The sequence below is a fragment of the Suricata suricatta genome, chromosome 6, assembly GCF_006229205.1.
Source record: "Suricata suricatta isolate VVHF042 chromosome 6, meerkat_22Aug2017_6uvM2_HiC, whole genome shotgun sequence".
Lineage (NCBI taxonomy): Eukaryota > Metazoa > Chordata > Mammalia > Carnivora > Herpestidae > Suricata > Suricata suricatta.
In genome coordinates this window covers 44,669,100-44,694,357 of record NC_043705.1, presented here as the reverse complement: position 1 = coordinate 44,694,357, position 25,258 = coordinate 44,669,100, and the positions used below count along the sequence as shown (strand labels likewise).

General features: G+C 39.0%; 1 long non-coding RNA gene across 1 annotated transcript; it reads left to right on the top strand.

Moving 5' to 3' along the window:
• The first annotated feature begins 1,841 nt into the window (after positions 1 to 1,841).
• Positions 1,842 to 23,302, top strand: LOC115293868. Its single transcript, XR_003909638.1, has 3 exons — positions 1,842 to 1,980; positions 22,561 to 22,655; positions 22,742 to 23,302. It is a non-coding gene; the product is annotated as an uncharacterized LOC115293868 (long non-coding RNA).
• The last annotated feature ends 1,956 nt before the right edge of the window (positions 23,303 to 25,258 follow it).

The following is a 25,258-nucleotide window of genomic DNA, read 5'->3' as shown; positions in this document are numbered from 1 at the left end:
AAATGTGATTTGTGACACTCTTTCCGAGACTGCAGCGATCATGGAGGGAGGCATCAGAATGCATACTCCACCAGTTCCTGAATGTTTCCACGAACAGAGCGATCCTGCCATGCCATGTTGGCCACAAACTGTGATCCTCTGGTAAACTTGGTTGTAATAAGCCTCTAAGATTCTTTTGGTGATTGGTTATTATAGCATAACCTAGACTACATCACACTGAAACTGGTATTAATCATGAGTTGTCGAAAAGCAAGTCTAACTACTTGGCATTGACTTAGGGCCTGGGAGGCAGAGAAGATGTTACTGGAGGCTGGAAGAGTTAAGCTATGGGGCAAAACATTTGGTAAAACTCTTGCCTGTGGTAATTCAGAAGGCAGATCATATATCCAATGAATTTGGGGAATAGAGGCTGGAAATAGAACATTCATAGTTTGGTTACTGTTGACTGCATTTAACAGTGTGCTACTGGAAACCAAGGACCTTAAAAAAATTTAGGCTCGGGGTGCTTGGATGGCTCAGTTGGTTGGGTGTCCAACTTCGGCTCAGGTCATAATCTCATGGTACGTGAGTTCAAGCCCCATGTCGGGCTCTGTGCTGACAGCTGGGAGCCTGGATGGAGCCTGCTTCAGATTCTGTGTCTCCCTCTCCCGCTCATGTGCACACATGCGCACCCTCTCTCTCTCAAATAAATCTTAAAAAAAACTTAGACCTTTGTTTGTTTGTTTTCTTTTGCAAGAAAAAAGGTAATAGGAATAAAGAAATTCAGGGACTTTCAGGTATGGACCCTGAAATTTCTTCATAACCTGAACCAATGGAACATACAAATGAAAAGGACTTTGAACAACAAAGACTGACTGAAATGGCCTTAGGCAAGAATTAAATCAAAGGTAGAGCTGTCACAACCATTGTTTAAACCTCTGAGTGGATTAAGACCTTTTAGCAGAAAGGTTCAGTTAAGGCTGTGGACCTAAAAATGCCTTTCAAAAAGACAGAATTGTTTAAATAGAAGACATGAAAGGTATGGCTCTCTCTAAAACTGACCTGATCCATGTTTCTAGCAATCAATTAGAGAGACAGAACAGGGCAAGGGAAAGAAAAAATAAACTAGCATATTTAAGAAATGTGTCTGAACTGTAGGTGTGGCTAGTGGCATCTGGGTCTGACTTGAATAAAATTAATAAGGAATGCATATAAAAAAAGAAATGCCTAAATATTCAATGTGAAAACAGTCACAAATCTGGACTAAAAACTACCAACCATCTACAGGCAGGAACAGTCTAATAAAGCTGTTGTCTCCTGAGGGACACATTATCCAATGATTATTTCAGCTACAACCAAGGACAGAGGAAGAGCACTTCCTGCCAAGAGTGGAGTCATGGGCACAGAGAACAATAATCCCTGTCAGGAGTGGGGCCTATCTAGAAGTAGTCCTCAGGTGACTGGATAGCTCAGTTGGTTAGGCGTCCAACTCTTAATTTTGGCTCAGATCATGATCTCATGGTTCCCTCATCTGAGCCCTGATTCGGGCTCTGCACAGAAGCCTGCTTGGGATGTTCTCTCTCTTCCATCTCTCTGCCTCTCCCCTGCTTGTGCTCACTCTGTCTCACAGTTAATAAATAGACTTAAAAATAAAAGAAGTATTCCTCAATCCCAGGATAAGGAGTTTTCAAAAATATCTGCCCAGTGAGATTTTGGGCATTTCAGAGACAAATATTTCCTATGTGTTTCCCATTTTCTCTTTTTTTCTAAATGGACATGCCTGTTGAGGTTTTTTAATTCCTTTTCCACCATTGCATATAGCAGTGAGACAGAGAAATTTTCTTTTGTTTCTAGATCACGAGGAACCAACTGTGGACCTGGTGTAAAACCTTACCACCATAGATCTTCAATTTTGAGCTTGATGCTACTTATGAATTATGTTTTTGGACTGTCCCCTTTGGTGGTGAAGAACTGTTGTTGTGTATAACTTCTTCGGACAAGGTTTGTAAACTAATTTGTGATCTGTTAAACTCTTTTCCCACGGCTGCCATGATTGTAGAAACAGACATAAAATTAAGCTTTAATCAGTGTGTTCTTAGAATGCTTTGGACTAAATTGTGTCTCCCTTCTCTCCAAAATTATACATCGAAGCCCTAACCCCCCGCTGTGACCATATTTGGAGTAAGGAAAGACTTAAGGTTAAATGTGGTCATAAGAGTGGGCCTGATGGGATAGGATTAGTGTCCTTATTAGAGACCTCAGAGTGCCCTCTCTCTCTGCTAAGTGAAGACAGTGGTGCGAAGGTGGCCATCTGTGAGCCAGAAAGAAAGCTCTCATCAGAACCTGACGGTGCTGGCACTGGGATCTCAGACTTCCAGCCTCCAGAACTGTGAGAACATACATTTCTGTTGTTCAAGCCACCTGGTGTATGGCATTTTGTTATGGCAGCCTGAGCTGATTAACACTCGGAGAGACTACAATAAGCAGAGCTCCTGCCGCCTCACACTAGATGTGTATCATAAGAACAAAGTAAACTTGTTGTAATAGGCCACGAAGACCCAGATGTCCCACTAAGTTTTTAATATCTCCATTTGGATGCCACACAAGCGACATAGAGCTAAAGTATCCAAAGCTGAAAACTCGACTTTATCCCCTGGCCTTTGTGTTCTCATTTATTCTTGTCTTTGCTCATAATAGTACAGTCCATCTAGTGGCTCACAGTAGAAGTCTACACGCATTTTTGAGTCCTTGTTCTTCCTCACCAACCATATTAAATCCATTGGCAAATCCTCCTGAACCTACTTCCTAAAAATATCTTGAATTGATCCATTTCTCTTGATCCCTACAGCTGTCTTTCTAGAACATCGGTATTTCTTGTATGGGCTACTACAGTACCGTGCTCATGGGTTTCCCCCCTTCTACTTCTATCTTCTTTCAATGTATTCTCCATAAACATTCAGGAGCTCTTTGCAAAACATAAGCAACTCTCATGACTAAGAACCTTCAGTGACTTGCCATTATGCTTAAAGAAATACAATTAACTATGAACCATGGCTACTTCTTCTGTCTCCTCTCCTGTTTCTCTCCCTTTTGTCTACTTTAATCCATCATAATTTTTCTTTCTTCCTTCCTTCCTTCCTTCCTTCCTTCCTTCCTTCCTTCCTTCCTTCTTTCTTTCTTTCTTGAGAAAGAGAGAGAGAGAGAGAGAGAGAAATAAAGAATGAGCAAGCATGGGCAGGGGAGGAGCAAGGAGAGAGGGAGAAATAACCTTAAGCAAGCTCCAGGACTAGTGCAGAGCCCCATGCAGGGCTCAGTCTCATGACGGGGAGATCATTACCTGAGCCCAAATCAAGAGTTGCATGCAGCTGACCAGGCTCCCCCATCATAATTTTCTTTTATTGATTCCTTGATCATGCCAAAATCTTTTTAGTCACAAAATATGTTTTGAATATGAATTATGATAGTGGCAAGATCAGTACTAATAACAATAGCAGAAACCAATATTTTTGAAGGCTTATTATGTACTAGGCACTGTCCTCAGCACTGGACATATATTAATACAGTCACGCTTCCAGTGAAATACAGACAGACTGTTCCTAGGTCTATAGTATAGATGAAGAAACCATAGCACAAAAATATCCCTAAGGCCATTCCATTAGCAACTGTTGGATACAGGATTTTAACTCAAATGATCTGTTCCAAAGCACAATGTTACTTCATTCTTAAATATTGTTCTCCTTGCTTGGTTTTGTCATTTCTTTTGTGTGTTACCCTGTTGACTCCTCTCACCATTTAATCCCCAAGCTTAAGTGTCACCATCTGAGGAAGATCGCTGTTTCCAAGCAGCTCTATCCCCCCACCCCATTTTCTTCCCTCACAACATTTTGCCTCCTTCATAATGCCTATCACCATTTGTAATTATATGTTTATTATTTATTTCTTTATTGTGTAGCCCCAAGGTTGGCATACTATCCTTTAAGGGCCAGAGAATAGATATTTTTGGCATTGTGAGTCATATGTTCTTCACCACAAGTGCTTAACTAAGTTATTCTAGCAAATAGGCATGGCTGTGTTCCAACAAACCTTTATTTACAAAAAGAGATGGAGGGCCAGGTTTAACTCATGGGCCATAGTTTGCCAACCCCTGGCTTAGCGCCTCCATTACAGAGCAGGTGCTATCGATTTTGGAAATCTTAACTATTTTCTTTATCACGTATCCTCAGTTCTGACACAGAGCCTGGAACATGGTAGTCATTTAACACCTTTCTGTTGAATGAGTGAATGGATGGCAGTACAGCATTTCACCGTCTTTTTAAAAAAGGGAGTGTTGCAACAATGTGGATGAAAATAGACTGTATTATTGTGGCTGCGCACTGAAGAAAAAGTTCTCAGATACCAGACAGGTGCAGGGCTGCCTCTGTGAGAGAGCAAGCAGCAGCAGCAGCAGCAGCAGCCTGCACATAGCCTTTGTTTCATAATTCATTAGATAGATGTATCAAAGAATATCAAAGCAAGGAAAGAGAACACAAAGGATCTTTAGACATTAGCCAGACATAGGTCTGGTGGCTGCATGAAGGCATGAAGAGCGTGCGTGTGGTTTCAAGGAATGTCAGGGCGTTACAGCAGGTGTTCCAATACTAACCTGTCCTTTGGGGGATCATGGGCTCTGTATCCCATAGTGCTATTGTGTTCGACAGCCTCGAGACCAGAACATTGCTGATGTTTCAACTATCCCCCCATTCACCCTCCAGGATTACAATACACTCTCTAGAAATAACTCCACTATTATGCTAAGCAAAATAAGTCTGTCAGAGAAAGACAAATATCATATGATTTCGCTCATATGTGGAATTTAAGAAACAAAACAGATGAACATAGGGGAAGGGAAGGAAAAATAAGATAAAAACAGAGAGGGATGGAAACTATAAGAGACTCTTAACTACAGAGAACATACTTAGTGTTGCTAAGCAGGCGTTGGGCAGAGGGATGGGTTAAATGGGTGTTGGGCATTAAAGAGGACACTTGTTGGGATGAGTGATGGATCTACTCCTGCAAACAAAACAAAACAAAACAAAACAAAACATAGCATACAGTAAAAAACAAACCAAGGAAGCATGCCTCACTTCTGTACAGACAAAATTGATATTAACATTTTATTTTCTTTAATTATTTTTTTTAAAGTTTATTTATTTTGAAAGAGAGAGGGAGAGAGCAGTTGAGCACCTGTGAGTGGGGAGGGGAAGTGAGGGAGATAGAATCCTAAGCAGGCTCCTCCCTCAGCGTGGAGCCTGACACAGGGCTTGATCTCAGTTGGACAGTTAACTGGCTGAGCCACCCAGGTGCCCCTGATTTTATTTTAGAAACAATGGAACATACCATTACGAAGACGCGGACACGGAACAGGTTACAGGAAAAAGGAGGGAGAGAAAGAGCCCTAGAAAATTCATAAAGATAGGATATCAACATCTCTTCTTTTCTACATTAAAAAAGAAATTGCATTAGTCATTAACAGCTGAATCTTTTCTTCTAAAAGTAATTGAAGTGGATTCCCATATGATTGCATTTTTTCATTAGAATCCATTTTATCCAGAGATCTTCCTTTTATCTGGCATATATTCAGTTTTGGACAAGTGAAAATCAGTGACTCATTTTGCACCTGGGTGGGGACAGTGTAGTAGAAACATCTGCACAGAGTAGTAGGAGTTAGAGAGGATGGGTGAGTTCTCTAAAGAATCAGAGTACAATAGAATGTGTTTAATAACATGTTCTGATCATTTCTCATCATCTTTCAGCTGATGTGTCACTAATGGGTTTGCTGGGTTGTTTTCTACTTCCTATGGTAAAGATGCTCTAGAAATACCTGGCTTCTACTGGCAGTTGTTTATCTTCTGTTTATATAAATAAATGTTTTATTTTTTATTTTTAAAAAATTGTATTCATTTGTTTTTGAGAGAGAGAGATAGCCAGCAGGAAGGGACAGAGAGAGAGAGAGAGAGAGAGAGAGAGAGAGAGAGACACGGAGACAGAATCCCAAGTAAGCTTCGTGCTGTTAGCACAGAGCTTGATTCGGGGCTTGAACCCACGAACACTGAGATCATGACCTGAGCCTACACCAAGAGTTGAATGTTTAAGCAACTGAGCCACGCTGGTGCCCCTATATAAATTTCTTTTTAAATACACAGGTACCATGGAAGGGCAATTAGAGAGTTGGAAACAATTCCAAGTTCATTAAGTCATCTTACACATTTAAAGAATTGTTGTTGTTGTTGTTGTTGTTGCTGTTGTTGTTGAAGAGAATTGCTGTACTTGAAAAACTTGGGAAAGGAAAATAACTTGAAAGTTTAATCAAGATATATTAAGAAACTATCAAGTGCAAGACTTTGAGTGCAAAGGGGAAGTATTTGTCACAATAATTCACTAACATTTTGCAACTGCAATACATTTCTGATGGTCTAAGTTGGAAGTATCTTTCCCTACATCTTCTTAAAAATGGCTTAATTTACCCAATATTAACTTAAAAGTGGGTAAATTTTAGCTTTATTTTGGTAACTGTAAACTCCCATTGTCTCAGATGAAAGTAAACCAAAGAGTGACAAAATAGGTGTTGATACTGTATTTTGGATAATTTCTTAGAAGGTCAATATATGAGGGAAATGAGTCATAGATGAATCCCTTAATCTCTAAAGAGGATTCTGGCTTGGCTAGTGTCGTAGCTCATTTGGGTGCTAAAACAAAATATTGTAAACTGTGTGGCTTATAAAGAACAGAAGTTTTTGTTTCATAGTTCTAGAAGCTGGAAAGTCCAATACCAAGGTGCCAACAGATTCCGTGTGTGGTGAAGGCTTGCTTTCTGGTTCATAGATTGAGCCTTCTCTGTGTGCCCTCACTTGGAGAAAGGAAAGCGCTAGTGCACCACGGTCTCCTTATTATAGCACCAGTCTCCATCATGCGGGCTCTTCCCTTGACCTAATCACCTTCCAAAGGACCTACCTCCCAGTACCATCACCCTGGATTCAACATAATGAATCTGGGGGAAGAAGGGGGCACAGACATTCAGACCATAGCAGATTATTTGCACTTTTCTGCTCCCACATCCTTCAAAGAGTCTTGCTTTGACAGATGAGATGTTCTGAGTCTTTGTTGATACAGAATCAGGAGAAAAGAGTGAGGGAGCAGAACCCTGTTGGATGAACTTGTAAGATTAGTTTGGGGGAAAGCAGGAGAGAGTAGGCTGAGAGAGAAGCTAAGGTGTTTGTGAGACATGGGTAGGTAAGGAAAGAAAGAAGGGGTTTTAAAAAGCACGGGTTTGATCAAGGTATATCCATAATTTTTTAAAGAAATTACAAGTAAAATATTGGATTTTTAAAATTTTGTAGTGTTTATTTTTGAGAGACAGAGAAGAGAGATAGCGCAAGTGGGGGAGGGGCAGAGGGAGAAGGACACTTAGAATCCGAAGCAGACTTCAGGCTCAGAGCTGGCAGCACAGAGACTGATGTGGGGCTCAAACTCATAAACTGTGAGATCATGACCTGAGGCAAAGTTGGACGCTTAACTGACTGAGCCACCCAGGTGCCCCAAAATAATTGGGTTATTTTAAAGTTGCTTTCTTCCTGTTGGAATTTTCTTTCTTTGATCAAGGTGTTGTTCAGTATCTTGGTATTGTGTGTGTGTGTAATATTGTAAGCATTACAGATCTGTAAGCTTTGTAAGCATTATAACTTTAAGGCTACTTCCTCTTCTTGTATTGTCCCCATCATCAATGCTGGATAACTACATTAATCATGTGACATAGCCATTGTCCTTTTATGCACATAACAGAGGTATTATAACTTTATTTCTTTTTGCTCTCTCTCCATAGTAAAAAAAATTCTGATGTAATCTGGAAGACTTGATGGCAACAAAAAGACTTTCACTTGGGAGGAGACTGTGCAAATTGTAAAAATATACTTTACATAATTCTTCATTAATGTAGTGGATTTCAGATTGAGTGATGTTAGGTTTGTGATATCATGATGGTTTTTTTGAGTGAAAATACTTGGTTCATGGAATCCAGACTATAAATTTGCTATTACTTTAAATACTGATTAAATAAAATACCTGTAATATATGCCAGGGAACTGTGATATTGATCACAATTTGAATTCAAATGGTTTTAGAAATATTGTGAATGAATCTTTCATGACTTCTTATCATCACCCTCTCTCTCACTTTCTTAATTTCCCTCTTAGAAAACTTCCTTTTATATTAAAGGAGAAGGACAATTGAACTCAAAAGCAACAACAAACAATGGCCATTGTCCAAGAGCCATTATCATTCCTTTGTTGGATATCAATGATAATTGTCCAGGTCCGAAAGGAACTTATCGTGCAGACAAAACATGAGTTCAATCCTGGTTGATCTTGTGGTTTTCAGGCACCAGAATCATTACATTAGAGTGGAATCAGCATTAGATCCTGTCAATAAAATCACTGAGAAATTGAAGAATTTAAACCTTGCAGCAGGAAATAAAATCCTTGCCAACTTTCATCTTGCTATGAGACAGAATGGAGGAAAGTGACACTAGCCATTGAGTTTAGTGCCAGTTTCATTCTAGTTGCAAATTAGAAAGCCATTTTTCTAGCATATTCAGGTTTGGTCAGACACTCATAAAAATCAATCTGCCCAAATTGTGGCTGACTTAAAGAAGATTAAATAGAAGTTGTTCTATTGTTGTCATTGGGGAAATGAAGATGTCTCAAATGCTTTTTTGATTCTTACATTATGTGGATCTCAGAGATGGTCAGAATTATTTATGTGTTATGCAAAAGATTTAGATTTATTTTCCAAATGAAAAATTAAAACACATAAACTCAAAGGACTTTAATGCCTTTTTCAGGTGATGCAAGGTCTATGTTATATTTTACATGGCAAAAAATTTTAAATTGGTAGTTCATAGGTTCAGTGGAAAAGAGTTTCTGAAATTAGAATTTACCTAGATAATTCAGGGGATATGATAAAGGCACCTATCTGAAGGGTCCTGTTTATCTATTTGTACTCTACTGGAGTGATCTTATCTAAAAGATTCTGCTTGGAGGCTCAAATATTCCTCACTGGTCTAAAATACTATTGCTACATTTTCTACCTGAAATTGCCACTTTTTGGGTCATGGAAAGACTAGCAAAAGAGCAGAGACCCTTCCCTCATAAGATCTTCCTCAAAGTTTGCATAGCATCAGAGCACTAGCCTGTGGCTTATCCTCTGGCCCAGTTTAGAATACCACATTAGCTGATACACCCTTAGTTCCTTAAGGGGAAGGAACTGGCACAGAAGAGAATGGCCAGGAAGAAAGAATCTGTGGAACCACAAGTCCATCAGTAGGTTTACGTTATTTCTGTAGCTGTCTAGACCTTGGCACCTAAGAGGCTTTGGGAGGCTCCAGGAATAACAAGGATGTGGATGATGCTTGAAAAACGGAAGGTTGACAAGGCAAGGTGGGCGAGAAGTCCTGAAATTTAGGCTTGAGATAGTTAAGAAGGACCTTAAATGACAAGGGGTTTAGGTTGTCCTGTAGACAAGAGAACAGGGAAAGGGAAGTCATTGAAAAGGCAGGAATAGGGCAATGATCAAATTTATGTTTTAGATACACAGTTCTGATTAACAGAGGTAGTGATAGGGGATGGACCAAAGAAGGAGGGGCTGGGATTAATGGTAGGGGTAAAAATTCATGTAAGAAGGTCTGAACAAAGTCCATGTTAGTGGGGATGGAAAAGATAGATTTTCCTCAGTTTCTTACAGAGAAATAATAAGGATCAGATGGATGATCTGGTTTGAATAACTGCAGTTTTCTCTGATGAGTAGAGCAATGTAGGGAGAGGCACACAGTACTCAAGCATAGTCTTCTACAAAGTATAGTTTCTACCTGTCTCTAGCTCCCACTTCAGGCTAATACCAAAAGGAAAAAAAATCAATAAGAGCAAAAAATGACTTGGCTTTTTGTAGACTAGTGGTTCTCAAGTTTAGAGAACATCAGACTTACTTGCAGGGCTTATTAAAATACCAATTGTGGGATGCCTGGATGGCTCAGTCTGTTAAATATCTGATTTTGGCTCAGGTCATGATCTCATGGTTCATGAGTTCAAGCCCCATGTTGGGCTCTGTGCTGATAGCTCAGAGCCTGGGACCTGTCTATGGATTCTGTGTCTTCCTCTCTCTTTGACCTTCCCAAGCTCACTCTCTCTCTCTCTCTCTCTCAAAATAAAAACACTAAAAAATTAAAAAAAAATTATTAGGCTCTATTCCAGAATTCCTGCTATTCAGTGAGTGTAGGGTGGGGTCTGAGAATTTGCATTTTAAACAAATGCCAAGGAAATGTTGATGCTGCTTATCCAGGGACCAGACTCTCAGAACCACTGTCCGAGATCATCGTTTTAAACAGTAATTTTCAATACATCCCTTCTGGCAGAGGCGATGTATCATGATTTGTTCTGACTGAGGGAGTTAGAAAAATAAATGGATGGAACGTATTCCCATTTGCTCAATACATTTTCCCCCAATATGTTTTAAGTTAGCCTAGATCATGAGTTATTTTAGATTGTACACCCTAGTTCTGTTTTTGTAAGCTTGCCATTACTTTCTTTCTATCTAAATCCCAAGGCATTGCCTCTGTGATTCTCAAGGAGTAAAGTCATTTAATCTTTGTCTTGTAATTTATCAGGCAGCATTTTAAAGCCATAGATCCCAGTAGTAACTCCTTAAATCTACTTCTGGAACATTTATAATTGTAATTATGGAGGAATATAATGTTTATCTAATATCAGCTGCTTTTATTACATCTGTCATTCTGGGTCACAAGCCTAGCAATCTACCATTCTTATTTAAATGTGGTTCCTTTTCCACCTCTTAATATTCACTATAGGATAGTCTAATAAAAGTTTTTAAATGTGGTGTCTTCCAGGGAGTTGAGAAAAGAACCAAAATTAATATGCAAGTAAAGATAGTGTAACACTGGGGCAGACTTCATGACCAAAAACTTTCCTTGCCTTAATGCTCATTAGAATGGAAGTAAGATACTAGAAACATGCATATGGTGAGATAATTATTGTGTTTATTTAACCAATCGGAGAAATTTGAGGATGAGTGAGAAGAAACTTACAAGGAAACAGAATAACAATGTTGATGCAGAGAGGTTATTTGTTATGGAGGCTGCTGTGACTAGAACAATAAATGGGAGCTTGACTGTGGGACTCGAGATGTTTCTTATGTGGAAGGAATCTGTGTTGCTTGTGGATGAAAAATATTTTGTAAATTTCTCCTCTTGTGAATTGTATGGATGAAAGGCATGGCAGTTCTTAAAATACTGCATGTTCATGTTTTCCTTCAAATCTGTATTAGCTTTTCTTTTTGGGATTAACTTTTTCAACTTTCTTCCTAAATTCTTTTTTGTTTGTTTGAAGATTTTACTTAAATTCTAGTTAGGCAATATATAGTATAATGTTGGTTTCTGAAGTAGAATTCAGTGACTCATCACTTACATATAACAACACCCAGTGCTCAACACGACAAGTGCTCTCCTTAATACCCATCATCCATCTAGCTCATTCCACACCCAACACACTTCTGGCAACCTTCAATGGTTCTCTATAGTTAAGAGTCTCTTGTGGTTTGCCTCCACCTCTTTTTTTCCCCTCCCCCTATGTTCATTTGCTTTACTCTTCCTAAACTCCCAAGTTTTTGTTATCTTACTAGCTGAACATCTCTGTGACCTTGCTGAGCACTCACATTCCTTCCATAGATACTTGCCTCTGACTCCCCTGTGATTCATGGAATCAAAGTAATACACTTTAAAACGTGGTTCTAGGGGCACCTGGGTTGCTCTGTTGGTTAACTGTCTAACTTTGGCTCAGATCATGATCCCACCATTTGTGAGTTTGAGCTCTGCATTGGGCTCTGTGCTGACAGCATGGAGCCTACTTTGGATTGTCTCTCTCCCTCTCTCTCTGACACACTTGCCCCACTTTCTCTCTCTCAAAATAAATTTTAAAAATAAAAAAAAAATTCTGGTTTATAGTCCTCATTGAGATGTATTTTCCACTTACTTGACAGAGAAATTGGCCTTGTAGGAGAAATGATGGACAACGCTGTTAAAACACTTGTTCCCGTATAATTGGTTAGAAAATTTCCAATATTGTGATTCCTAGCTTTTCTGGCTTTACTCCAGCAGAGAACTATACATAGGAAGTGCTTAGTAAGAATAGTTGATGATTTGTATTCATCCCTCAAATACGTCTCTCCATTGAGATAGAAATATTTGCTGATATATTAACTGGAATTCTTACAACTAGGTAAGAAGAGCTGTTCAATGGGTTTGGTTTAATATAGCAGTAAGTTTGCTACAAAAGCATTCTTATAAACTTAAGCCCTAATCTCCATACTCTAGGGAAATGGTTTCTTATTTGAAGAATATAGTCTGTTGAATAAAAATCTGCTTAAATACGCGTGCTTTGAGGTAACTGTCCTTTACCTTTTAGGTCAGCAATGTCTTTGTGGATAAAAGCTCTGGCCCCTCTCTCTTCAAAATTTACATATGCATGTGATATTAAATTGTCTACATTTTTCTGAAGCTCAGAGATCACAGGTAAAAAACCTGGTAATCTTCCTGGATGTAGGAGTAACATTCATCATCCTTCAAAATTCCAAGGTTTTTCAATAGAAGGTATCTGTGTTTGTGTATTATCTTCTGTGTCTCATAAAAAATAAGAGAAATGAAGATGTTTACTTTTCGCCTTGATTTTTTTAATTGAAAAAATAAAAGCTGTGTCAACTTACATTATGTTGTGAAGGAACTGGTTTAATCTGAAGCCATGATTTTCCATTCTTTAAGGGTTCCCTGGGAAAACTTAAAATAGAAACAAAGTGTATATATGTGTATGTTTTTGTCTCCACAAATTTGTTACAGAACCTAAGTCATTCATCACTCTGTCAGAGAGTCAATAGAATCCTCCTGGTAGAGTCTTGCCCGAAGGTTTTCTGTGTAATTCTTAGAATAAAGGATTAGTTGAATTCAGAGTAGCTAATCTTGTCCACGTGATGAGTCAGAGCATTTTTTGACATGTATCTCTTCTCCTTTCTCCGTGAGGCTATCTTCTTCCTAGTCAGATCTTGTGGATTCTTCTTCATTTCCCATTGATTGTATCCTCACAGCTGATCTCATTCTCCCTTGATTATTTCCCGGAGCCTCTCTGTATCACAGTGCTTCTCAGCATTAGCGGCTCATTGGAGTCACCTGGGGAAGCTTTAAACACTATTCACTCGTAGATGGGTCTCATCCCCAGAGATCCTGATTAATTAATCTGAGGTGCAGTTTTAATATTGGGATTTTTAAAAAGCATTTTTAAATGGCTTTATTGAGATCTAACTGATGTACAATGAACAGTATATACTTAAGCATATACTCTGATAAACTTGACATATGTATCATAAACTTGACATGAAGTCATCACGGTGCACAGTGTTCAAGGCCCTTCGCCCCTTCTCTCTTCCCGCTGCATTCGTCTCTGCTGCTTCCCTAGGCAACCATTGATTTTTCTGTCACTGTAGATTACTTGTATTTTATAGATTTTTATATGAATGGCATAATACAATTTGTCTTTATTGTCTGGCTGAGTTCGCTCGGAGTAATTGTTCACTCTGTTTAGATTTATGAATATTGTTTATTGCATGTATCAATTATTCATTTCTTTTTATTGCAAATTAGTATCCCATTGTACCGGTTAGCACAAAGTGTTTATGCGTTTATCTATGGATGTGTCTTTGAGATGTTTCCAGTTTTGGGCTATTACAAATTAAAAAATATACGTGAGCATTCATGTCCAAGACTTTATATGGACATATATTTTCATTTCTGTAGGAGTGGGATGCCTAGATCATATATTAGGTGTAAGTTTATCTTTCATAAAAAGAAATTCAAGTTTTATTCCCACAGTGATTGGGCTGTTTTGCATTTCTACCAGCAGGGTAGGAGTTCTGGTTTCTTCACATCCTTGCCAACACTTTATTAGTCTTTTCTATTTACAAATTTTTAAAATGTTTATTTAGTTTTGAGAGAGAGAGAGAGCGTGAGCAGGGGAAGGGCAGAGATAAGGAGACACAGAATCCGAGGTAGGCTCCAAGCTCGGGCTTCGACTTGCAAACTGTGAGATTATAACCTGAACTGAAGTCAGACACTCAGTGGACTCAGGCACCCAGGTGCCCCCTTTTTTCTTTGTAACTTTAATGTTCTGATAAGGGTGTGGAAGAATCTCACTGTGCTTTAATTTTTCAATTCTCTAATGGTTAACTATTTTGAGTGGCTTTTCTGCCATTTATATATGTTGTGTGGAGAAATTTTTGTTCAAATCACATGGACGTTTTTAAAGATTGTTTGCTTTTTTAATTGAATTTGAGAGTTCTTTATATTGACATGTAAGTATTTTATCACATGTGTGACTTTCAAATATTTTCTCCAATCTGACAAGACTCTTAATAAGGTCTTTTTGAAGAGCACAAGTGTTTAACTTTAAAGACGTTGTTTCATTCAGGGATCATGCTTTTGGCTTTATATCAATGAAAAAACTGCTTAATGCAAGAACACAAAGATTTTATCCACTGAACTGCTTCTGCTTTGTGACAAATTATGTCAGTATATATCTATTTCTCTATTCTTTATTCTCCTCCACTGATCTAGTTTTCTATCTTTATCTTGGTATCACACTGTCTAAATTATGGAAGCTTGATTATAAGTCTTAAAATCAGGTAGTTAATTACTGCAGCAACTTTGTTTTTTTTTAAAGATGTTTTCCTATTTTAGGCCCTTATATTTCTATATGTCTTAAATTTTTCTTTAATGTTTTATTTATTTTTGAGAGCAAGAGAGACAGAGCACAAGTGGGGCAGGGGCAGAGGGAGAGGGAGACACAGAATCCGAAGCAGTCTCCAGGCTCCAAGCTGTCAGCACAGAACCCAATGTGGGTCTTGAACTCACAAACGGCTAGATCATGACCTGAGCCGAAGTCAGATGCTTAACTGAGCCACCCAGGCTCTATATGAATTTTGTTTTATTATTTAAAAAATTTTTTTAAATATTTTTTAATTTGTTTTTGAGAGAGCATGAGCAGAGAAGGGTCAGAGAGAGAGGGAGACACAGAATCTGAAGTAGGCTCCAGGCTCTGAGCTAGCTAGCAACACAGAGCCTGACATGGGGCTCGAACCCACAAACCGCGAGATCATGACCTGAGCTGAAGTCACACACTTAACTGACTGAGCCACCCAGGCGCCCCTCTATATGAATTTTAAAATGAGCTGCTAAATTCTACAGAAACCCCATTGGGATTCTTATTTTGATCACTTCATTATCCCTGGGTGGTTGGTTAAAATTCTTTACCTCCACTCTTCGGACACCATGCCGTTCATGCTGGATGTGGGCTGGAAGTCCAGTTCCCCTAAATGATCTGCAGCAATCCTGCATCAGGAGCAGGTCTTGCTACCTCCTAGCAGTGATCATGTCCACCTTACAGAGTAGAAGTTCTTATCTGAAAGTTTTAGGTCTTGTTAGGCTGCCTCTTTCCTGTTCTTTGGCTAGACAGAAGATCCTTTTTTTGTTTTAGCTGGGGGGCTGTTTTTTTCTGTGCCCAGTGCATTTGCCACTTGCCAGTTTTTTACACTGTATGTCTGAGATATATAAGACAAGAAGAAAACCTGTAGGATCATAGGGTGTTCCCCAAATCTTGAGGTCCCAAGCCAGTCTGTTTTCTGTCCACCTTGCAGAGTCTTCTTATAATATACCCAGGGATTTTACGTATGCCTAGTGGAAGGGATATGGAAAAGTATATGTACTCCACCTTTCCAGAAATGGAACTAATTCATTTGCAAGTTTTTGATTGTGATAGAAGACTTAAAGATAATCTCAGTCATCATTCTCTGAACGGGAAAGGGGTAGACTGGAAGCACATGTTATTCATCCCTAGCAAATGGAATAAAGGTTTTTGCAAAATCCTTCAGCTACTGCACACTGAATGACTGCCTGATTGGCCATTATATACCCAAACTGTACTCACTCTACCTATACTGCTATATTTTCACCTTACCACATTGACCATGACATCAGCCTTGGAATTGTTGCAAGATGGTTTTTTTTTTTTCACCTCAATACCTGGGATTCATTGTCTCACTGCCTCAAAGAATGGAGAGGTGGACACAAATAAAATGAGCAGCGGGCAAAAGTTTATCAGGATGAAAGCTCTCTTTACATAGAGGGGGCATTTGTAAGTGACGCCTGTGAACTGCAGGCATGAGACTTCATTTAGTAGAGTTGTGGTTGGCCCCTTTACTTTCTCCTTGTTTCTTGTCAGGTTCTATTCTTACTGGCTAGTAACTCTAAATGCCTGGGCAGTCCTTTTTCATTGGCTCATTTCCACTGTATGCAGGTGGTCTTAGGCCATACTGTTCTTTGTGGGTCTTACAGTTTATGGTCTACTTATATTTAGTCAGGTTTTGTGTCTAATTCCTCAGGGGAATCTGAGGGGGAGTAGATGGGGTCTGCTACATTCTTAAGAGGATCCTTAGGCCTGAGGGAATTTGCTGTGGACAGATGCTCCCCGCCTTGTTTCAAAATGTGTGTTTTCTTTTTTCTTCCCCCACCAAAGGGACCTAAGCCTCTCCCTTTCTGCTTAATGAATTTTATTTTCCCTCTGATAATAATATTATTATTATTTTTTAACTTTGTACCATTTTATAACCACTCCATATTTCCCCTACCTTCTAGGGCCTGGCAACTGCTTTTCTACTTTCTGGAATTACATTTATTTTGCTAATAAAGTAAAGGACTTCAGAGGAATTAAGTAACTGTTAGAGATCGTAGAGCAAGTCACAGGATCAGTACAGGACCCGTTCTACCTGCCTGAGGTCGGCAGCGTAAGGAAAAACAGTTTTATAAAGTGTCAGAGAAGATGCCTCAGTATTACTGGAACCTGTGTAACGTCAGAGGAGGCCTCAGGACAGAGGGTATGCAACTCTGTCATGATTTCCGCAATCTTAACCATGTGATTATCACCTTTTTATTTGTGCCACATCTTAAGGCACAAATTGTTGATATTTTTCTTTACGTTGACTCACTTATTTTACATAATTAAGTATCTATCTTAAAAATATCCATATGGCCACATGCTAATTTTATTTTCAATATTTTATTTGTTTTTAGTACATAGTGAAATAAATGTGTAACTACTAAAGCAATAGTTGGTCTGAATCTCAGCCAAAATCTTTTCTGGAATCCTGTGGCTGTGTCGTCCATACCTGGGCGTGTGAAAGGGCTCTGATGGAATATTGTTGCAGACATAGATCTAGTCCTGGAGCAAAGGGGTGAGACGGCTCTTTCTCACCATTTTTGCAATTGCAAGGTTATAAAAAGGTATGGCTACAGGTGTGCATTTCTCCTCTCCCAGGTAACATCTTCCTCTGTGTTCCAGGTAATCCTGGACTAGCCTTTCAGTAAGGTTTGCTATTTATCAAGGGTTAGGCTTTACAAAAAATTGTCTCATTAAATAAAAACTTCTTGTTATTGGACTGGCTCGGCTGGATCCAAGACTTAGAGATGACAAACTCATCTCTTAGTATAATAAATCAGGTTTGTTTAAAAAAAATGGTAGCTAAATCTACTTGAGTTGCAATATAAACTTGCAAATATGTTAAGTCCTCCTTCTTACTTTTAGCAATCTTGAGATGAATTTAGATTTTCCCCAGTGATGAGTTCCTCAGACATTGGAAATAAGGTCTCATCAAGGGAAATAAGCTTCACACATGCTGAAATGATGGTGACAGAATAGAATAAAAATCCAACTTTGGTTTTTTAAATATTATTTATTTATTTATTAACTTTTTTTCCTTTTTTTATTTTATAGTTTATTGTCAAGTTGGTTGCCATGTAACACCCAGTGCTCATCCTGACAAGTGCCCTCCACCATGCCCATCACCCCCCTTCCCCGTGTCCCCTTCCCCATCAGTCCTTAGATTTTTCTCAGTATTCAAGAGTCTCTCATGGTTTGCGTCCTTTTCTAAGTTTCTCCTGTTACCTTTAGGAGTGAAAACATATGGTATCTGTCCTTCTCTGCCTGACTTATTTCGCTTAGCATGACACTCTCAAGGGCCATCCATGTTGCTATGAATGGCCAGATTTCATTCTTTCTCATTGCCATGTAATACTCCATTGTGTGTGTGTGTGTATATATATATATATATATACACCACATCTTCTTGATCCATTCGTCAGTTGATGGACATTCAAGCTCTTTCCATGATTTGGCTATTGTTGAGAGTGCCGCTATGACTGGTGTGAGGGGGTATCTCAGTGTGGTTTTCATTTGTATTTCCCTGATGATGAGTGATGTTGAACATTGTTTCATGTGTCTGTTGGCCATCTGGATGTCCTCTTTGGAGAAGTGTCTATTCAAATCTTCTGCCCATTTCTTCACTGGATTATTTGGTTTTTGGGTGTAGAGTTTGGAGAGTTCCTTGTAGATTTTGGATACTGGCCCTTTATCCAGTATGTCATTTGCAACTATCTTTTCCCATTCCATCAGTTGCCTATCAGTTTCCTTGATTGTTTCTTTTGCAGTGCAGAAGCTTTTTATCTTGATGAGATTCTAATAGTTCATTTTTGCTCTTGATTCCCTTGTCTTTGGGGATGTGCGAGTAGGAAATTGCTTCGGTTGAGGTCAAGGAGGCTGCTTCCTGCTTTCTCCTGTAGGGTTTTGATGGTTTCCTGTCTCCCATTCAGGTCCTTCAGCCATTTTGAGTTTATTTTTGTGTATGGTGTAAGAAAGTGGTCTAGTTTCATTTTTTTGCATGTTGCTATCCAGTTCTCCCAGAACCATCTGTTAAAGAGGCAGTCTTTTTTCCATTGGATACTCTTTCCTGCTTTATCAAAGATTAACTGGCCATACCTTTGTGGGTCAAATTCTGAGTTTTCTATTCTATTCCATTGGTCTATGTGTCTGTTTTGTGCCAATACCATACTGTCTTGATGATGACAGCTCTACAGTAGAGGCTAAAGTCTCGGATTGTGATGCCTCCCATTTTGATTTTCTTCTTCAATATTACTTTGGTTATTTGGGGTCTTTTGTGGTTCCATACGAATTTTAGGATAGTTTGTTCTACCTTTGAGAAGAATGCTAGTGCAATTTTGATTGGTCAGGGCATACATTAACCAGCACAGGGCCTGGAATGTGTAGCCCCAGCGAGGTCACTGTGTAGGCAGCAAGATGGAGGGCCAAAGATGGAGTCCATATTGTCGGGCCTCATGCGAGGAAAGTTGCTGTTTTCCAGAACTGATTCACATGAGATATGCATCCTTGGAATTGTACTTCGATTTGAAGGGTAAAGCAGCTGTTTCCATTTCTGAAGCTGGATAATAAGATGGCAGAGAATAGTGGCTTTCTTCTTGTTTCACCAACATTAGATCTATTTGAAATTAATTGTGTTAGGCTTAAGTATCCAAAATACTGTTTTCTGTTGCTGCTTAATGCTTTTCCCAAAAAATGGGAGGTCCAGAGGGCAAATATGGAGATTAAGCACACAATTTTAAACTAAGAAGGGAAATGTTGGGGCGACTGGTTGGCTCAGTCAGTTGAGTGTCAGACTTCGGCTCAGGTCACGATTTCACCATTTGTGGGTTTGAGCCCTGCCTCAGGCTCTGTGCTGAGAGCTCAGCTTGGAGCCTGCTTGGGATTCTGTGTCTCCCTCTCTCTCTGCCTCTCTCCTGCTTGTGCTCTCTCTCTTTCTCTCAAAACGTAAATAAACATTTAAAAAATTAAAAAAAAGAAGGAAAGTCTTGAGACATACTTGGAAGTAAGTCACTTGTGACAGTTTAGATTTTTAATTTTAATTGCTAGCAGTCACATTCCACATTTATTGAAAGTTGTTGGTATGCCGGCCATGTTTCTGTTTTTATTTAAAACACGTACTTCCATTTTATAGAGAGCTTAGAACATGCGTGCTAATATGCCTTCTTACTTTTCTCTTGCACTGTTCTGACTGGATATTTGGAGTTCATTTGTCATTTAACTGTAACTTTTATTGCTAATTAAAGACATTTAATCCTTTTTCAGTTATTTAGAATCTTAAATGTATCATGTGCATATTATAAAAATTGAAAAATACACATATGTATTTAAAAATGTAAGTGACCTTTCCACCTCAGGCCCTGGTCTTATCCTTTTTAGGTAACTAATATTTATAGCCTGGTATGTGCCCATCCACGTTGTTCTCTAGACTTTATGTATATGTAAAAATATACATAGATGTACGTATGTGTATACATGTATAGTATCTCTGTCTCTCTCTCTCTTAAATTGGCATGATGCTCTGTACATGTAGCAGATGTCATTGCTTGCCTACTCAATGCCTATTTTCAAGTGTCATCTTAAATAGGCTTTAATAAATAGCTATATCCTTGTGAAGTCACTCATTCCTTTGATAAAAAGGAAAGTAAGTCTAAGTCTCATTCATATACTTAATTGGACTTGAAGTCTCGGGCCTCCAGGTGATGGGCAGTCCTCTCCACCGCCCCTTCCTGAAACTTCTCACAGTCCAGGGAATGATAGAAACATGTATGGTTTATCTCAACACACTAAATTTACCATAGTGATAAATGAATGGAGTAACTACAATAAAAACTTCTATTTGTGAAAGGGAAGATGGGGAAACAACACAGATACTCAGACACCACATACTACTGGATACAGAAGTGATGTTGCTCTCCCCAGGCAGTGTAGTGTTTTGTTTGGTTTTGGTCAGCAGTCTACAAGCATTTGGTTCTGTTTTCTGCGGCAGACTTCCCTGCCTCTGTGTGTGTGTGTGTGTGTGTGTGTGTGTGTGTGTGTGTGTGTATGTGTGTGTGTGTGTATGTGCGCGTGCGCACATGATTGCCTTTAGGAATGCTCTTCCCGGGCACCTGTGGCTCAGTTGGTTAAACATCTGACTCTTGGTTTTGACTCAGGTCATGATCTCAAGGTTCCTGAGTTCGAACCCTGTGTCGGCCTCTGCTCTGACAGCACAGAGCCTGCTTGGGACTCTCTCTCTGTCCTTTTCCCTCTCTCTTTGACTCTCTCTCTTTGGCTCGCTCGCTCTCTCTCTCTCTCTCTCTCTCTCTCAGTCTCAAAATAGAGAAGCATAAAAAAAGGAATGCCCTTGGGAGCGCATGCATAACTTTACCAACCTTTTCCTACAGGTGGAGATATTTAGGGAGCCGAGGATTATTTTGGGTTTGAATGGTTGCAGATCGTTACCGTCCAGATTTGAGGTTGCTCTGGCAGTACTGACCCCTTGAAATTTAATATATTTCCTTTTAAATGCTTCCACTGGTTAATGATCAGAAAAGAACCCTTTGAGTTTTGGAACTTGGGATGTCTGGCCACAGGTCCCTCAGTTTCACCGTCTGATTTTTGCCACCCGACTCCACAGACTTCTGTTTTAGGAAGGAACCCTCCACATGCCTGTAGGAAGTTCGGGGGAGCTTTGGCTTTTTCCTTGTCCTAGGTTTATATTCTGCTAAATCTGCATCCTCCCCCTCAGCTCTCCGCTGGGGTTGCCTTCCACCTAAGCTGGTGCCTTTCTTTACAACAGGCACCTCTGTGTTCAGTAATAAGTCTCTCACTTCACGCAGAATTCTCAAGGTCGTCCTGTTTTTCCTTGATTTTACAATGCTTGTAAGCACTTTGCAACGAAATAGCAAGGTTTACCAATTTCCCATTTTATGATAATAGGATCCTCACTGCTAAGCCCTATCTTCATCCCTTAGGCAAAGTCAAATGTTAGCACCTTTTTCCTGATATGATATTCTGAATCAGTCAGTGTTCTTAGCTGCAAGCAACACAAGATGGCTCTTGCTGATTCAAGTACTGAAAAAAATTTATATTTGGGACGGTAGTTCACAGAATCTCCGAGAGAGCTGGAGAAATGTACTTGGAGGTTAGGACTTTGTCAGGCAGAATACCCTGTCGCTTTGCTGGACTGATCCAGCTACTGGTCAAGGTAGATTGTTCTAGATGACACTGGATATTGGTTGTTTCTGTGGACAATGCTTCCAGCGTTTCCTGGTAATGCAGCACAATCATCTGAGTAGATTTTGTTTCTTAAGTTTATTTATTTATTCGGGGGGGGGGGAGAGAGAGAGAGAGAGAGAGAGAGAGAGACAGACAGACAGAGAGACAGAGACAGAGACAGAGACAGAGACAGAGAGAAAATCCCAAGCAGGTTCTGCACTGTCAGCACAGAGCCCGATGTGGGGTTTGAACTCACAATCTGTGAGATCATGACCTGATCGGAAACCAAGAGTCAGACGCTTAACTGACTAAGACACCCAAGTGCCCCTGCCTGAGTAGATTTGATTCTTGTCTTGCTTCAGTGTGTGTGTGTGTGTGTGTGTGTGTGTGTGTGTGTGTGAGAGAGAGAATGAATGTGTGTAATAGAGAGGAGATTTTAACAATACAAATATGCATTTATGCTAAAAACTCAATAATTTTCTTTTTTAGAAAATAATTATTTTAAATATATTCTATTTTGCACTTTTAGTCCTCCGTGATGGCTAATTTTATGTGTCAGCGTGGCTGGGATATGGTACCCATCTGTTTGGTCAACGCTAGTCTAGTCCAGGTGTTCCTGTGCAGGTATTTTTTTATACATGGTTAACATTTAAATCGGTAAACTTTTGATAAAGCGGATACTTTTAATGATGTGCATGTGCCTCATTCAGGAGCTCAAAGGTTTAACAACGAAGGCTGACTTTTCCTGAAGAGAAAGAATTCTGCCTCCAGACTGCAGCATGGACGCCTGAGTTCCCAACCTGTGGATTTCAGGCTCAGATTGGCAACGTCAGCTCTGCCTGGAGTTTGCAGCCTGCCAGCCGCTTAAGGAATTGCGGACTTGCCCGCTCCCACAATTGCACCAGCTAATTCCTTAATCAATCCCCCCCCACCCCGCTTTGTCATTACATGTGTATCTATTGGTTCTGTTACTTCGGAGAGCCATAACATACGCACTTAGCACAATTTGAGTTACTACAGACTATCCACTTTGTTTTTCTAACGGTTTGGAAAACAATTTTAAACTACAGAACTTTGACAAATATGCACAATGCATTATAAAGCTCTTACCTGAATTTACTAATTTTTGCTATATATATATAGCTTTTTCTGAATTACTTGAAAGTAAGCGACGGACGGTAAAATACTTCCGCAGCTAGGTGCCTCTTTTATTCCTGAATATTTCTTCCTGCATCTGCTAAGACTATTTATTATTCACCATGACATGCCGATCAAACTTAGGAAATTTTGATTTAAATAAACATTGATATAAAACAAGTATATAATGTAGAGCACTTACTCACATTTCACCACTGTCTCAATATTGTTTATAGCAGTTTTTCAAAAATCCAAGATCCAATCCAGGGTCACAAAATATGTTCAATTGTCATAGCCTTTTAGTTTCTTTGTCATGTTCTTTTAGTTTCCTTTAATCTGATATAATGCTTAAGCATTTATTAATCCTTTATGGCACTGCATTTTGAAGAGTAAAGATCTGTTGTTGTATAGAATGCTACCCAAGCTGGATTTTTCTGTTGTTTTTGTTGTTGTTGTTGTTGTTGTTTATCTCTCATGATTAGATTCAGGTTATGCTTCTTTGGCTAGAGCACTACATACATAATGTTAGGTCCCAACAGTGCATTATCTGGGGAAACACTTGATGTCCCCTGTTCCTGTTATGGATGATGTTAACTTTGGTTTCTGTGAAGGTGGGAGAGAGGAAATTTAAACATTGTGGGTCAATTCCACTTGCCCCATATTCATTGGTCATATGCATTGAAACAAGAATGAAGACATGTCTGTAGAAAGATCTGTTACTGTTAGTTGGATTCAGCTTCTACATATCTCTTATTGTGAACATCTCTCTGTACCTAGTTCTGTAAACTATTTTTAGGAGAAATTTATGGTATTATTTGAGAGTATTTTTGTATATGAAAATTGAACCTCAGTTACTTATTAATAAGCTAACCCCAGAGTTAAAGCAAGTCTACTGACTAAACTTCCTTGTACAACTCTGTGGAGGATAGAGCCCCCCAAGGTCAATTTGTCAAATATATATTTTTAGTTTCAGTAGATATTGTCAGGTTATTTCTAAAAATAATTCAGCAGTTCATACTCCTGTCAGCAGTGTATGAGTGTCAATTTCTTCTTTTGTTGTCCACCTGTGAATATTATCATTTTCTTATGTTTTTGAGCATCTGATACATTACGGTGATTTTGTTATTGTAATTTACATCTCGCTGACTATTAGTGATACTGTGCAAGTTTTCACACGTTCACTGGCTTTTGAATTTCCTTTTTTTTCAAAATTATCTACTTGTAATCTTTTCTGGTTTTTATTTTACTATAACTTATGGAAACTCTGTGTTATTAGAGGCGGCAATCTTTGATTGCCATATGGGTTGCATTTTTTTCCTCCCAGTCTGCTATTTGTCTTATCTTTGGTCAAAATTTAATTAAAAATCTTTTATGTAGGGCCACCTGGGTGACTCAGTCAGTTAAGTGTCTGGCTTTGGCCTAGGTTATCTTGTGGTTTGTGAGTTTGTGCCCTGTGTCGGTCTTTGTGCTGACAACTCAGAGCCTGGAGCCTGCTTCAGATTCTCTGTCTCCCTCTCTTTCTCCCCCTCCCCTGTTTGTGCTTTGTCTATCTATCTCTCAAAAACAAATAAACATCAAAAAAATCTTTTATGTAATCAATGGCATTTTGTTTCAGAAATTCCTTTCTTAAGAAATTGTTTTCCATACGAAGGATATAGGAATTGTTTCTGCAATTTTCATGATATAATTTTTTGGTATTTTTTTTACCCTAAAATATTTAATCCTAAGATTTGTGTATAGTATGAAGTAGGATTCTACCCTACCATTTATTAAACAGGTTGCATTTATCCCTCTGAGGTAGACCACCACATCTGTCGTATAATAAGTTCTCTTACATTTTTGGAATTTTTGTGCTACCATGTTCTATTGATCTATTGGTCTCTACAAATGTCAGTATCTTTTGCTAATGATTTAATTATAGTAGTATACTAATGTTTCTTTTAAAATTGACTAAGGCAAGGGTCCCTACACTCTCTTTTCCTCCAAAAAAATTTTAACTATTCACAGCTAGTTCCTTTTCCTTATGGCCTTTAAAATTATTTTCATCCAGCTTAGAATAAAATCAAAATTGGGACTCTCAATGAAATGCC